A 13,511-nucleotide genomic window follows, 5' to 3' on the forward strand; every position below is an offset into this window, starting at 1 on the left:
AGAATAAATGAGAGAGAATGACTTGAAGCTTTGAAATGAAAGGAAATGAAGTTTCAAAGTCAAAATCGACTTTAAATTTGAATTTGAATTTAGGAAAAGAAATGAATACTTGAGATGGATTTGAATTTGGATTTTTAAGTTTGGAATGGATCTGAGATAATCAAATGGTATTTAAGAATAGAAATGGATTTAGGGAGTTTTGGATGAGATCTGAAAATGGAATTGGATTTGAAATCTAGAATTGAGAATGGAATTGGATCTAAAGATGGATTTAAAATCTGAAATCTGATATAAAATTGGGTTCTGGATCCTAAGATGGGTTTGGATCTGAAGTCTGAGATCCAACGTAGAGTTGGATTCTGGATCCTAACATGGATTTGGATCTGAAATCTGAGATCCAATGTAGAGTTGGATTCTGGATCCTAACATGGATTTGGACCTGTATTCTGAGATCCAAAGTGAAATTGGAGACTGGATCCTAAAGGAGAATTGGATCTGAAGTCTGAGATCCAAAAGTGGAACTGGACTCTGGATCCTAAAGAGGAATTGGATCTGAAGTCTGAGATCCAAAAGTGGATTTGGAGTTAAATGCAGAAGGTGAATGAAGAGTTTCCAAAAATGAATTTCCAAGTCAAATTGGACTTTGAATTTGGGACTTGAATTCGATTTTTAGAAGGTGAATCAAGGACCTCAAAGTTAAATTGAACTTTGAGTTGGATTGGAGTTGGAGTTTCAAAGTCAAATTGAACCCTGAAATCTGATTTGATTTTGAATATAAAATGAATTTTGAAATCTCAAAGTTTAAATTTGAACTTTGAAAAAAAAAATGAAGTAGGATTTTAAAAAATTGAAAGAATGAATTGGATTTACAGAGATTGAAGATTGATTGAGGAAGATATTAATCACTTGGAGTTTTTGAAAAGGAATTTTGAAAATATGATGCAATTCTATCCTATATGATGGATGAATTTAAATTTTTGAAATTGGATTTTGAAAAGCTATCTTATTCTTTGAAATGAATTAAAATAAGGTTGAAGATATAATACATTCCTGACTATGGTCATTGAATGTATTATATAATAATCTATATTTAAATTCAGGTGAAGAATAAAATACATTTGGTGCTTTTATAGAATTTAAAATGAAATTAACTCTCAATATACCCTGACTATGGCCATTGGTATATATTTTGAATTAATTTTAAGTTAAATTCTAATAAAAGAAGAAGATATTTAAGGAAAATATGATGAATTTTGAAAACGGATCCAGTGCGGATCCAGTGTTATTTCGTAAAAGATGAAAATACTAAGTTTTGTCCACACCCTGACTATGGCCATTGATGTGGATCATCAACTTAGGATTAATTTACCTCTTACGAAATGGTACCCGTGCCATTCGTGTTTCACCATAGTGACATTTCGAGAAATAAAGGCAAAAGCATGAAAACAAGTAATTCATGGTATTTTACAATGCTCATTCATTCTATCTAAAGCTGAAAATGTAAATTCTCATTATGTCTAGCTATTACCATATACAATTCTAAATAATGATATTTTCCACCCACTTCCTGCAAAAACACTTGGTCAGTAGAAGAAAATGTCACCTTGACTTCAAAGATATAAAATGTGGTGTTCATATGAACATATGGAAAATGATATATGCCTTTGTGTACATATGTATATACGTACAGGTACACGTATATGTGCGTATATACATATATATAGTATAGATACATATGGCCCATATACCAAGTAGATGAAACATGCCAACCATGCATGCAATAAAATGTCTAAAAAGTGGCAGGGAGTGTAGGCAGCTATTGCACTGGCTGGGGTGTGTATATGCTGTGAAAAGGAAAGGGAAGGGATGAAGGTAGTGAGGTGTCAGTGGTAATGAAGACACTAATGCATCGGGGATGACAGCAGGTGGGTACTGTGGAAATGGGGTGCTGTGGTGCATTACTATGAAAAATTTGAAATGCTATGCCGGTGAAGTGAAGTCGTGGACGACAGTAGGTGTGAAAAGGGGACAGGTAAGGCTATAATAAGGTCTTGGCATTGGTGGCAGTGATCAGAAGAAGGTGCTGTAAGTGGAAGTCCCATAGTGCAGTTTTATGAAAGGAGTACAGCCTGTGAGGGACGATGGGCAGCTGGAGCTAAGAGGCTGATGAAAAGCTTGAATGACATACTATGAAGGATGTCATAAATGTGGGGGCTTAGGCCAATGTTACAGGAGTGTTCAAGGTGGAAGTGATGGAGAAGTGACTGATGCGGGTCAGTAGTGATGGAATGATGACAGAGCTACAGCAATGGTGGGCGCTGCTTGTGAACATATGAGAGCTATGGCAGGACCTAGCATTGCTGCCGATGTCCAAGAATGAGAGCAAATAACGGTACAGGTGAATGAGAGCCATGATTTTTTTAGGAATTTCTGCTGCTGAGTGTAAAGGGCTGTAATGAACAACACCTTCAGCAGCAAGAAAGAATTCATGTATAGCAAGTTTGGAAATGGAAAGATGTGAGATGCAGAGGTAATATATGAATGTAAAATTCATAGTGGAATGTGTGGGTGACAAGGTGCTACTGGAGATGAGGGAGTCTTGATGCTGCGGAGGCAGTCTCAGTAAGAGAACAATGGGATGGATATGGTGATGTTGTACTGAATATGGTTCCCTATAGACAGGATGGGTCGTGGTGGGGTGCTTGGAACGACAGGATGATGATACGTAGGAAGTTGCTGCTACAACCATCGTGAAGAGGTGCAACAGGCTGGAGGTTGAAATGCTATACACAGGGGTATGGCTGGAAGCATGGGGACGAGAGGGGGGACGTTGTGTTATGACTATGAGCAGGGGCTGTGAAGGAGTGAAGGCAGGTAGTGAATAGTGCCGATCACAGTCTTCTGAAAATCAATGAAATCCATCTTGATAGAAAAAAAAAAATACAAGGTATTATCTGTTATGGGTCTATCCAAGCATGGAGTACCAAAAGAACTAATATCACTGAAGTAGTAAAGATTACCTTTAATCTCATCAGCTGTGGAATTAATACTAGAAGTTGCATGAGCAGATCAAGCTTCGGTGACAAAATTAGAAAAAATGATTTTTTTTTTTTAGAACTGGGCCTGTGATATATCTCTTCATATCTTCACTTCTATTGTGACAGACTTTTTAATGTCAGGGTACAAACGACAATATGGGCTACATTCTCCTCATGAAAAGCAATATTTCATTGCCTCTGTACACAATGGAAAAGAAACTACTTCATCATTGTCTGTCTTTGCAAGCAATGAGATAATATTCTTGCCTGATTTTTCACTTATGGCCTCTAAAAGAATGAAACACAATATAAAAGAAATTCTTCATTATGGAAACTTAAAAGGGGTATGCAAAATAAATAAATAAATAAATAAATATGATAAACATGTTCACTTCTTGGATTTTAAACTATTATACTGAGTGTCTGAAGCAATCGAAATGCAGCATTCATGGTTCGATTGAGTTTAAGTGGATGCACAAGCTCCTCCATAACCCGCTTCTTGATTAAAAAAAATCCAAAAAGAGTGAGACCACGCTGGTGGCAAATGAAGGCACAACGGCCTGTGTCTGTTATGAGTGTAATGAAATTGCCACAGTCCTGTTAAGCATGTTGTGAATGTAATAGTGCCAAGGTGATGAGAATGAAAGTGGTCATGTGAAAGTGACTTTCAAAAAAAAAAAAAACTAGAATCAGATTTAATGTCACACTATAGGGCAATAGATAAATAAAAGAAACTAACTGGACTTAGGAGAGCGTGGCAAAATGCAGTAAAGCATCTTACACGGCAAGCTTGAAGTCTCCCAGGATGGGTTAATCCTATCTGTAGCAGGTGTTGATAAAGTGTTGGAGAATGCACATTGCATAAGCCAAGATGGACATTTATATAAAAGCTACGAATAAGGTAAAACATACATGAATTAAACAATATGATATCAAGAAGAATAACATGAGCCGATATTCAAATGGGCTTAGGCAGAGAGAGAAAGAAAGAAAAAAAAAATGATGAACATCTGAAAGAATGATTATACGTAACAGACTACCAATTGATAAAAAAGTGCGAATTGAAATAAAAAACAACTTAAGAACAGGGAAAATAAAGCAGGAATTAGAGCAAATTAGAAATTAGAAACTCAAACAGAATTAAGACAAGAATCAAGGTGACTGGAATAAAACAGAAATAGTAACCCATTAGGACAGAATATGAATAGAAACCAAAAAAAAATTTCTGGGTCACGGCTCATCAACAAACGAATGTTCACTGTCAACATCATTTCATTTGGATGTTGACGACCGACCACTACCAGAGAGTTTCATAGAGAATCCATCTGAAACTCAAACCATCTATGAACCGAAGGATCATCAACCTTCCCTCCGATTATAGCTTCTGAACATCCTAAGATAACGAGATTTTGGAAGATCATTAAACGAGTACAAAAGTTCAACAGGATAGTACACTTTTGGGGAAATCAACCTGGTTTGAGAGATCCATGTTCATGCTTCTCTTATCCCAATTCTCGTTTTACAAGGTATAATCAAACCCAAGGTCGTTTTTAAGATGTCATTCCACTCTTCTAAAAAAAAAAGGAAGAAAACAGAATATCGATATGAAGGACTTAGAAACTACAAAATGGGGGCATCGATCCATATTTCTATAAGGAGAACGAAACAAGACCGTCTAATGAATTCCCTGGATTACTATCACGCATCTCACGATTCATTGGTAGATGGGTGCTTGACATCCATCTACCTCATCCGGATGGCAACAACATAATGAAATCAGGGGAAATTCCAAAAGGGGAAAAAAAAAAGAGAAAAAAAAAAACTCGATATAATCTGAGATGTCGGAATGTAAATTCCCTTATTATTGCATAGGGGTGGGCTGAAGATGCTACATGCAACTCAGGGCCACCGATCATGCTTTTTCTAAATTGAGGAACAAACAAAACAAAAAAAAAAAAGAAAAAGGGGAAGAAAAGGTGGTTTACCGGATTGCTCAGAGTTTTGAAGGAAGGAGCTGAGTTCTTCTTCTCCGCTATAGAAGTCTTCCGCTATCGCCGCCCACGATGATGAATCCCTCAGAGAGAATATTGATGCCTCTGTTGGTAGAGGACGCGCGATTGTGGGGAATCAATGGGTGCTGAAGGAGGGTTGTTGTGAGAAGAAAAAAAAAATGGACGAAGATAAGGGATGCTTCCAGGAAATAGTAGACCTCGATTAGCAGCGACCTCCCTCCTTAGGGATCCTGGAGGGATTCTTCTTAAAGGAAGAGTGGAAGGTTCCAGGGGGTGGAGGTTGGTTGCGGATGAATGGAAGAAAAGAGCTCCCAGATGATCGAGGGTGCGGGTGAAAGATGGCCGTTGTAGTTTTCCTCGATATTCCAAAGGGGGCTTCCTTTTCAAGGTTTTCTAAAAAATGGTTTTTGATTTTCAAAAAGGGGTTTTGAAAGGTTGATTTTTTTTTTTTGTGTTCTTTTTCTATATTATATTTTTTTTTCTTTTCTAGAATTTTTTGTATTTTTTTGTATTTTTTTGAGAAATATTTACAAAAGAGGGCTTTCAAGGCTATCTTGGGAAAATTTCTTCAGAAAATGGGTTTGGACCCAAGTTTTGAGAAAATATTCGAGCTTTAAACCTCGAATTGTGAAACACAGCTCGATGGATCCAAACGGATACCAGACGAACTGTTTGAGCTTTTCAAAAGGTTATTTTGGAAATTTTGGGAATTTTGATTTAAAAACTGGATACGAAGCTCAGATTTAGATTTTTATCTGGATCCGGATCCAAAATTGAGTCAGATATGCAAAATGAATTTAATTTCAACAAAATTTGGGAAATAAAATGGAAATTAGATTAAAAAGTGACTCAATTACCTATAAAAAAATGGGTGCAAAGGGCAAAAAGGGGATATTTGCAATATTTTGAAAATTTTGGGGTGTTCACAGATGCCTCTCTTTGCTACTAAGCCGGTTGAAAGCCGAGCTTAGTGGCAAAGACAACACTCCAAATTTTGAAAAATGCCCCAGTCAGCAGATCCGAACTGGATGTGGAAGAACTAAGGCTCTTTGGGCTTAAAATCCTCATCCTGAATGGTCCCCGGGGGGGGGGACGAAATCCTTGACAATTATACGATTGAATGATAGGAATGAGGAGCTCGTGATGGGACTTTTGGGCGAAGATCCCAAAATGGTGAAAGGTAAGAATTTTGATCAAGTCTCATGGGTGAGACGAGATCTGCCTTTTGGAATGACTCAGGTCTAGCCCTTAACCTGGATGGGACGAAGATAGATCAAGATAATTTGGATGGAGAAAGGAAACATAAGCGGACCTCGATGGGACATTTTGAGAGAAATGCCTTGTGAGATGAAGTTCAAGTATGATTTTATTCTGATATGGATGTACAAAGAGCACGGATTCCTTTGTAGGGAAAACCATGATGGGATGGGAAGGATTACCTCGTCTAAACGAGGCTCAGGTTTAACCCAAACCTGAAAGGAAGGTACCTCGTGGAGCGAGGTTCAGGCTTCACCCTTATCCTGAGAGGGACGACCATACAGAATCTTTGAGTGAAGAAACCGTGATGGGACAACAAATGCATCGCCGAAGCGAGATTCAGGTTTAACCCTTGACCTGAGCGGGAGCTGATGCGGAATCTTCGAATGGAGAAACCGTGATGGGACTAGAAAGGATATCTAGTCGGAGATGGGACTCAGGTTTAACCCTAACCTGAACGGAAGGTACCTCGTGAAGTGCGGTTCAGGCTTAACCCTTAACCTGAAAGGGGTGACCATACGGCATCCTCGGATGAAGAAACCATGATGGGACCTTCAGAATTTGGACGAACAAATCCAGAAGGGGTTTGCGAGAAGAGAAAATCAAGGGATTCCCTAAAGCTTGGAAAAGGGATGATCTTGGGCGCCTCATTGCTGAGACTAAAATCAGCTTTCTAAAAACAGACGACCTCTCGCAGAAGTTTTGGGTGGTACCTTGAGGAGCGAGGTAACAGGTTTAATCCTTAGCCTGAATGGATACAGAATCCTCGAGGAGCGAGGAAAACTGCGATGGGCCTCTAGACTTTGCACAACAAGTCCAAGAGGGATTTTGCAAAAGGATGAAAATAGGGGTCCCTAAAGCTTGAAAAGGGGTTGTTCTTGGGCGCCTCATTGCTGAGACTGAAAATAGCTTTTGACAATAACAGATCTTTTTGTAAAAAGTTCAGGTTTAAGCCTTATCCTGAGCGGGAACTGTCCATGGTGGGATAGTGGGGAACACAGGGAAGTGTGCCAATCTGAGAGCGCTCAGATCAGACGGAAGGAAAGGACTTTTCAGTCCTAAGGAGGGATGACATCAGGATACGTCAAAACGACTTATCAAGTTCACACTTCATGCTGGGATAAGAGAAAATATTGCCAATAAGATGCCAAAATTGTAGTTGATTCGGAATGATTGAATTGTGCTCATGTGTGAAAATATCACCTCTTTCTACCTAGAGTATTAGCTCCAATTGGGCTAACTCTGTAGAATTGAGAATCAAACTCAAACTTGTTGCTGTTGAGTTTCTTCAAGGAAGATATCAATTTCCTTGATATGAACAGAGAGAAAATATTCTTAGCTTCATAAAAGCAATCGAATGAAGAGACATTGATGAAAGAATTCCACATAGATAAAGATGATTCCTGGCAATTTCGGGCAGTTTGATATCCTGGGCATTTCCCATGATGATCTTTTGCACTATTTTGAACCATGGAGCTTTCTTGGGTTCTTTTACATCATCCTTTATTTTGGAGATGTCCTGACTTTTCTCTCTTTTTCAGGGAAGGGTACGTCACAAACTCCTTCATCTCGGAGATGCTCCGATCCTTCTTTTTCTTTTTCAGGAATTATGACATTGGTTCTTGAAATCTCTAGATGATAGCAGAAATCAAATATCTTTTAGGGTTTGTCGGTAGGTTCATCGCATCCGCCTTCATCTCGACGGTGATCCGAACTTTCCCTGGAAGGATCCGTCACAAACTCCGTCATCTTGGAGATGTTTCAAATCTTCTTTGGCCCCGGGGGTCTACTCGCTTAATTCGCCTTCATCTTGACGACAATTGAGAGATCCCTTTTGCGGATATTTGATTGCAGCTTAGGCGACTGAGGATATATGGATTGGGTAGGTTCTTTTTTTACTGCCCAGGATATTTCCACTGTCTTACTGCCAGAAAAATGATCTTTAGGAATGTGCCATAGCTACGATCAATATCAGTTCACTTATGGCTTTTCAACATCATTGAATTTTCCTTTACTGGTCATATCGAAGATTTTTTCTTCATCCTTTCGGTTGACCAACAGAATAAGCTTGAATTTAGTTCTCATTTCGCAAAAGTCTTGCTCTTTTGGAAATAATACTAAAGGTAGTTTGAGACAATTCTTTATGTGATGAAAGCTTTGAGATCAACAATGACTTTTGATAGCAAATTGGCAAAAGTATTCTATAAATCCCTGATGAAAGAAATCGCTCGACATCGAATCGACATGTCCGTGACAAAATTCTCCTCTCTTTTTCCCCAAAAAGAGAGACTCAGGCTTAAGCCCTTACCTGAATGGGAAGTTGGAAATACTCTTCTCTTCCCTGAAAGAGGAGGTGTTTGCAAAACGGAACTTTCGAAGAGAAATTAAGCTTTCGTCAAAACTCCCTATCTCTAGGCTTCTCTTATGGAAAGGCGGCCGGAAAACAAAGTTGAGAAAGTATCACAGAGAAACGAGTCCATCACACTCTCCCTAGAAGAGGGTCCTCTGCGAAAGGGGTTGGCCAAAGATGAGAAAAATGGGGCCACAAAAGAAACGAGCTTCCGTTGAAGCTCTCCCCGGAAAAGGGGTTCTCTTGTGTAAAGTTGGTTGTTGTTTTACAAACTGTTCGCGAAGAAAATGAGTCCCTTCAAACTCTCCCTGGAAGAGGGTTCTTGCGAACGAAAGATGGTTGCATGCGAAAGGAACGAGCTCCCTCGAACTCTCCCTAAAGAGGGTCTTTTGCAAGAGAAAAAGATTGATTTTTTTGATAAAACTGATGACCCGAAGGTCGAAATGGAGAATTTAGAACTTGAGTTGATGATGTTTGGTTAGCACAAAGGCTGGACCGGGATGGCTAACTGATTAGTCAGCCAAACACTAGCACGAGCGCTAGATGTACCAGCATGAGCACTGGATTTCGAAAAAAATGCCCCAGTACGAGCGTTGGGTTTCTGAAAAATGCACACCAGTACGAGCACTGGATTTTCGAAATGCACACCAGCACGAGTACTGGATTTTCGAAATGCACACCAGCACGAGTACTGGATTTTCGAAATGCACACCAGCACGAATACTGGATGCTTTAATAGGAGAATTTGGAAATGAGACCGACATTCAAAGATACTTGAAAAATTAAGCGAGAATGATTGCCGGTTTTTCAGGATTATCCCTTATCCTGAAGGGGAAGAAATGAGTGTGAAAACTCGAATTCACAATAATTTGTCCAATACGAGTATTGGAAAAGGGAAGTTCAAGTCGGGACTTGAGACTTCAAAAATAAGAATATGCAAAAGGAAAATTCGAGTCGGAACCCGGTTTTTTAAATACAAGAAAGAAGGTGAGAATCGGGTTCGAAAACTCGAATTCTCAAAACAAATGAATTGTCCAACACGAGCATTGGAAAAAGGAGGTTCAAGTCGGAACTTGAGACTTCAAAAATAAGAATATACAAAAAGGAAAATCCGAGTCGGAACCCGGTTTTTAAATACAAGAAAGAAGGTGAGAATCGGGTTCGAAAACTCGAATTCTCAAAACAATGAAGTGTCCAACACGAGCATTGGATTCAAAAGGAAGTTCAAGTCGGAACATGGGACTTCAAAGATAAGAATATACAAAAAGGAAAATCTGAGTCGGAACTCAGATGGGAAGGAAATAATTCCAATCCGGAAGTCAAAACTCGAAGGATTGACAAAAGCACGAATAGATTTTGACGATGAAGATGAGAGATTCATTCGAGATCCTTGACCCAAGGTGGCCTAAGATCCGAATTTATTTATGATGGCCTCAAGGTTTTCCCCTATCCTAAGGGAGCATAGAACAAAATTGGAGGTGAATTGAAGAATTTATGGGAAATAATTCAGGTTTATCCCTTAACCTGAAGAAGAATAAAATTTATAAAATGGAGAAGGATTTAAAGAGATTTATTGAAAATTTATTTTGAAAAAGAATTCTCACGGGTAGCAGTGATGCTCCTATGAGGGGTATCAGGATTATCCCTTATCCTGAATGGGAATACCTTGGACAACGAGGGTCAGGTTTTTCCCTTAACCTGAGGGGGAATAAAAAAGAATACCTCATTGAAAAGAGGCATCAGGTTTATCCCTTAACCTGAAGGGGGTTTTAACGAATAAAATTTAGTAAAATTGATAAAACTCGATGAAATTTTGACAAATTGATAAAATTTGAAAAGAGAATGAAATGAACGCAATTTAATAAAGATAACCATTGTTAGCAAAGAATTGGTAAGGTTTTTAGGAAAATGATTCGTCTGATCCTGCCTGCATCATGATGAAGGAAAATAAGTATAGTTCAAAACAAAATGCCCCAGTATCAGGGAGAGGAATGTGAGAAGAATATTGCTTTATTTGAAAAGACTTTTGAGGAGTACAAAAGGCTATGACGAACAATTTAAGTGTAAAATCTTTTCAAATGTAAAGCATTAATAGGATCGGGCAGTTCTACTCCATCTGCGTTGATTAGACGATAAGAATTGCGAGGCAGTGCTTCTTTAACCACGTAAGGGCCTTCCCAATTGGGTGACCACTTTCCCTTCGGCCGATGCTTGAGATGAGCTGTCGATCTGAGCATAAGGTCATTGACTCAGAATCTTCTCTCAATAACTGATTTGGCGTAGTGCCTAGCTATCCTCTGACGATAGGCCTGAGCGTGCTCTGCTGCCTTGAGTCTTTTCTCGTCTAATAGTTCAAGCTGTACCAATCTCTGCTGCTGATACTGATCAAGCGGAAGTTCGATGAGTGACACAAACTTGAGTGCGGGCTTCTGAACATATAGAGGTAATACCACCTCCGTCCCATAAACAAGCTCTGAAGGCGTAGCATTGGTTGGGGTTCGAATGGTGGTTCGCTACGCCCAAAGTGCGTCGTGCATCTTCTCGTGCCAATCACGGCCTGTTTCCACTGTTCTTTCCAGAATGCGGATCAAAATCTTGTTGGTGGCCTCAGCCTGGCCATTCCCTTGGGGATAGTAAGGAGCTGAGAAGTGGTGATGAATCCCGAACTTTGAGCAGAAGGTCTTCATTTTCTCATTCTTGAAATGACTACCATTGTCCGACACAATATCGTGTGGGACGCCGAAGCGGCAAAGAAGATTCTTATGAATAAATGAAACCACGTGTCGGCCTTCTACCGTTCGCAGAGTGATAACTTCGACCCATTTGGTGAAGTATTCTGTAGTCGCGAGGAAGTATCTGTGGCCATTAGAAGCTGAAGGAGTGATCAGACCAACTACGTCGAAGGCCCACATTGAAAGGGGCCAAGGAGAGACCACAGATTGCAAGTATGCGGCTGGCGCATGAATGGAAGGTGCGTGATTTTGACACTTGACGCATTTTCTTACAAATTGCTGGCAATCCTACTGCATGGTTTTCCAGTAGTATCCTGCCCGAATAATCTGCTTGATGAGTGTTTGGTAGCCGACGTGACCTCCACAAATTCCCTCGTGTGCCTCTCGGATAACTTCCCTGGCTTCGTCTTTATCTAAGCATCTAGCGTACTCAGAACTGAACCCACGGCGATAAAGAGTATCGGCCAGGAGGAAATAACGGGTTGATATGCGCTGAATCGCGTGTTGCTCCTTTCTTGGCATTTCTGCTGGGAATTTACCAGTTTCGATGAAGTTTTTGATGTCTTGGTACCAAGGCTTTTCTTTCTGAGTGGCTTGGTTCACTTGCTCAACTGGAATGTAGGCAGGTTGATCAAGTCTGCCGATCTCGAAGGAACGACAGGATTTACTGTCATTAAAAGACAAAATAGAGCCTAAGCAGGCTAACCCATCGGCTATGTGATTGTATTCCCTCTTGACATGATTGAGCTAAAATTCTTCAAGGTTGCCTACGAGAGCTAAGGTAATCTTCTGATAAGGGATTAACTTTGAATCCTTGACTTGCCATTCAGCATTAACTTGGCTAACGACAAGCAATGAATCGCCGAAGGCATGTACTCTCTTGACATCAAAGTCTTGCAAAATCTTGAGGCCTTGTATTAGTGCTTCATACTCGGCCATGTTATGAGTACATTGGAAATTGAGCTTGAGGGAATAAGGGAGCATCTCCTTTTCGGGAGTGATCAACAAGATCCCAATCCCTATACCAGACATATTTCTGGCTCCGTCAAAGAATAGAGTCCAGACTGGAGATTCCTGAATATTGCAGATGCAGTCATCAGGAAAATCGTCTTCTGCTTTGATCTCTTCTGTTAACGGGAAATCTGCCAACTGATCTGCGATGGACTGACCCTTGACTGACTTCTGAGAAACATATTCCAAGTCATACTGCATCAGGAGGACTTGCCATTTCGCAATCCGTCCAGTAAGGAAAGGCTGCTCAAGGATGTACTTGAGAGGGTTAAGTCTTGACAAAATTTTGATCTCTGATGCCATTAGATAATGTCTTAACTTCTGACACATCCATACTAAGGCTAGACATGTCTTTTCCATCTGAGAATATCTCTTCTCGTAATCGATGAAAGTCTTGCTGATGTAGTAGATGGCATGCTCTATCCTGCTGCCTTCCTCGTACTGTGCAAGAAATCCTCCGCAAGCATTATGGTTGACGGAGATATACAAGAGCAGCGGCTTTCCGAGTTCTGGCGGCTTCAGAACAGGTGGATTGAGAAGATACTGCTTGATGCGCTCAAATGAGAGCTGCCATTCTGGTCCCTACTCGAATTTCACTTCTTTTCTTAATAAGTGATTGAAGGGCTCGCATCTCATGGCCAAATTGGAGATGAAGCGCCGAATAGACTGAATGCGACCTTGAAGGCTTTGCAGTTCTTTGAGATTGGTAGGAGGCGGCATATTAATGATTGCCTTCGCCTTGGCCGGATCCACCTCTATGCCTTTCTTGCTGATCATGTAGCCAAGTAACTTGCCTGACTCTACTACGAAGACACATTTCTGCGGATTGAGTCGCAACTTGTAGAGGATAAGTCTTTCAAAGACTTGGCCGAGAGCATCAAGATGATCCTCTCCTTCTTTTGATTTGACCAGGATGTCATCCACATAGGCATCCATGTTTTTGTGCATCTGATCATGAAAGATCACTGCCATAGCCCTCTGATAGGTTGCCCCGGCATTCTTGAGTCCAAATGGCATGACTGTATAGCAAAAGGTACCCCAAGGCATGGTAAAAGAGGTTTTGGATTGGTCACGCGCGGCCAATTTGATTTGATTATAGCCTGAGTATCCA

This window comes from Nuphar pumila, chromosome 1 (genome assembly GCF_984573655.1).
Source record: "Nuphar pumila chromosome 1, dmNupPumi1.hap1.1, whole genome shotgun sequence".
NCBI classification, from domain to species: Eukaryota; Viridiplantae; Streptophyta; class Magnoliopsida; order Nymphaeales; family Nymphaeaceae; genus Nuphar; species Nuphar pumila.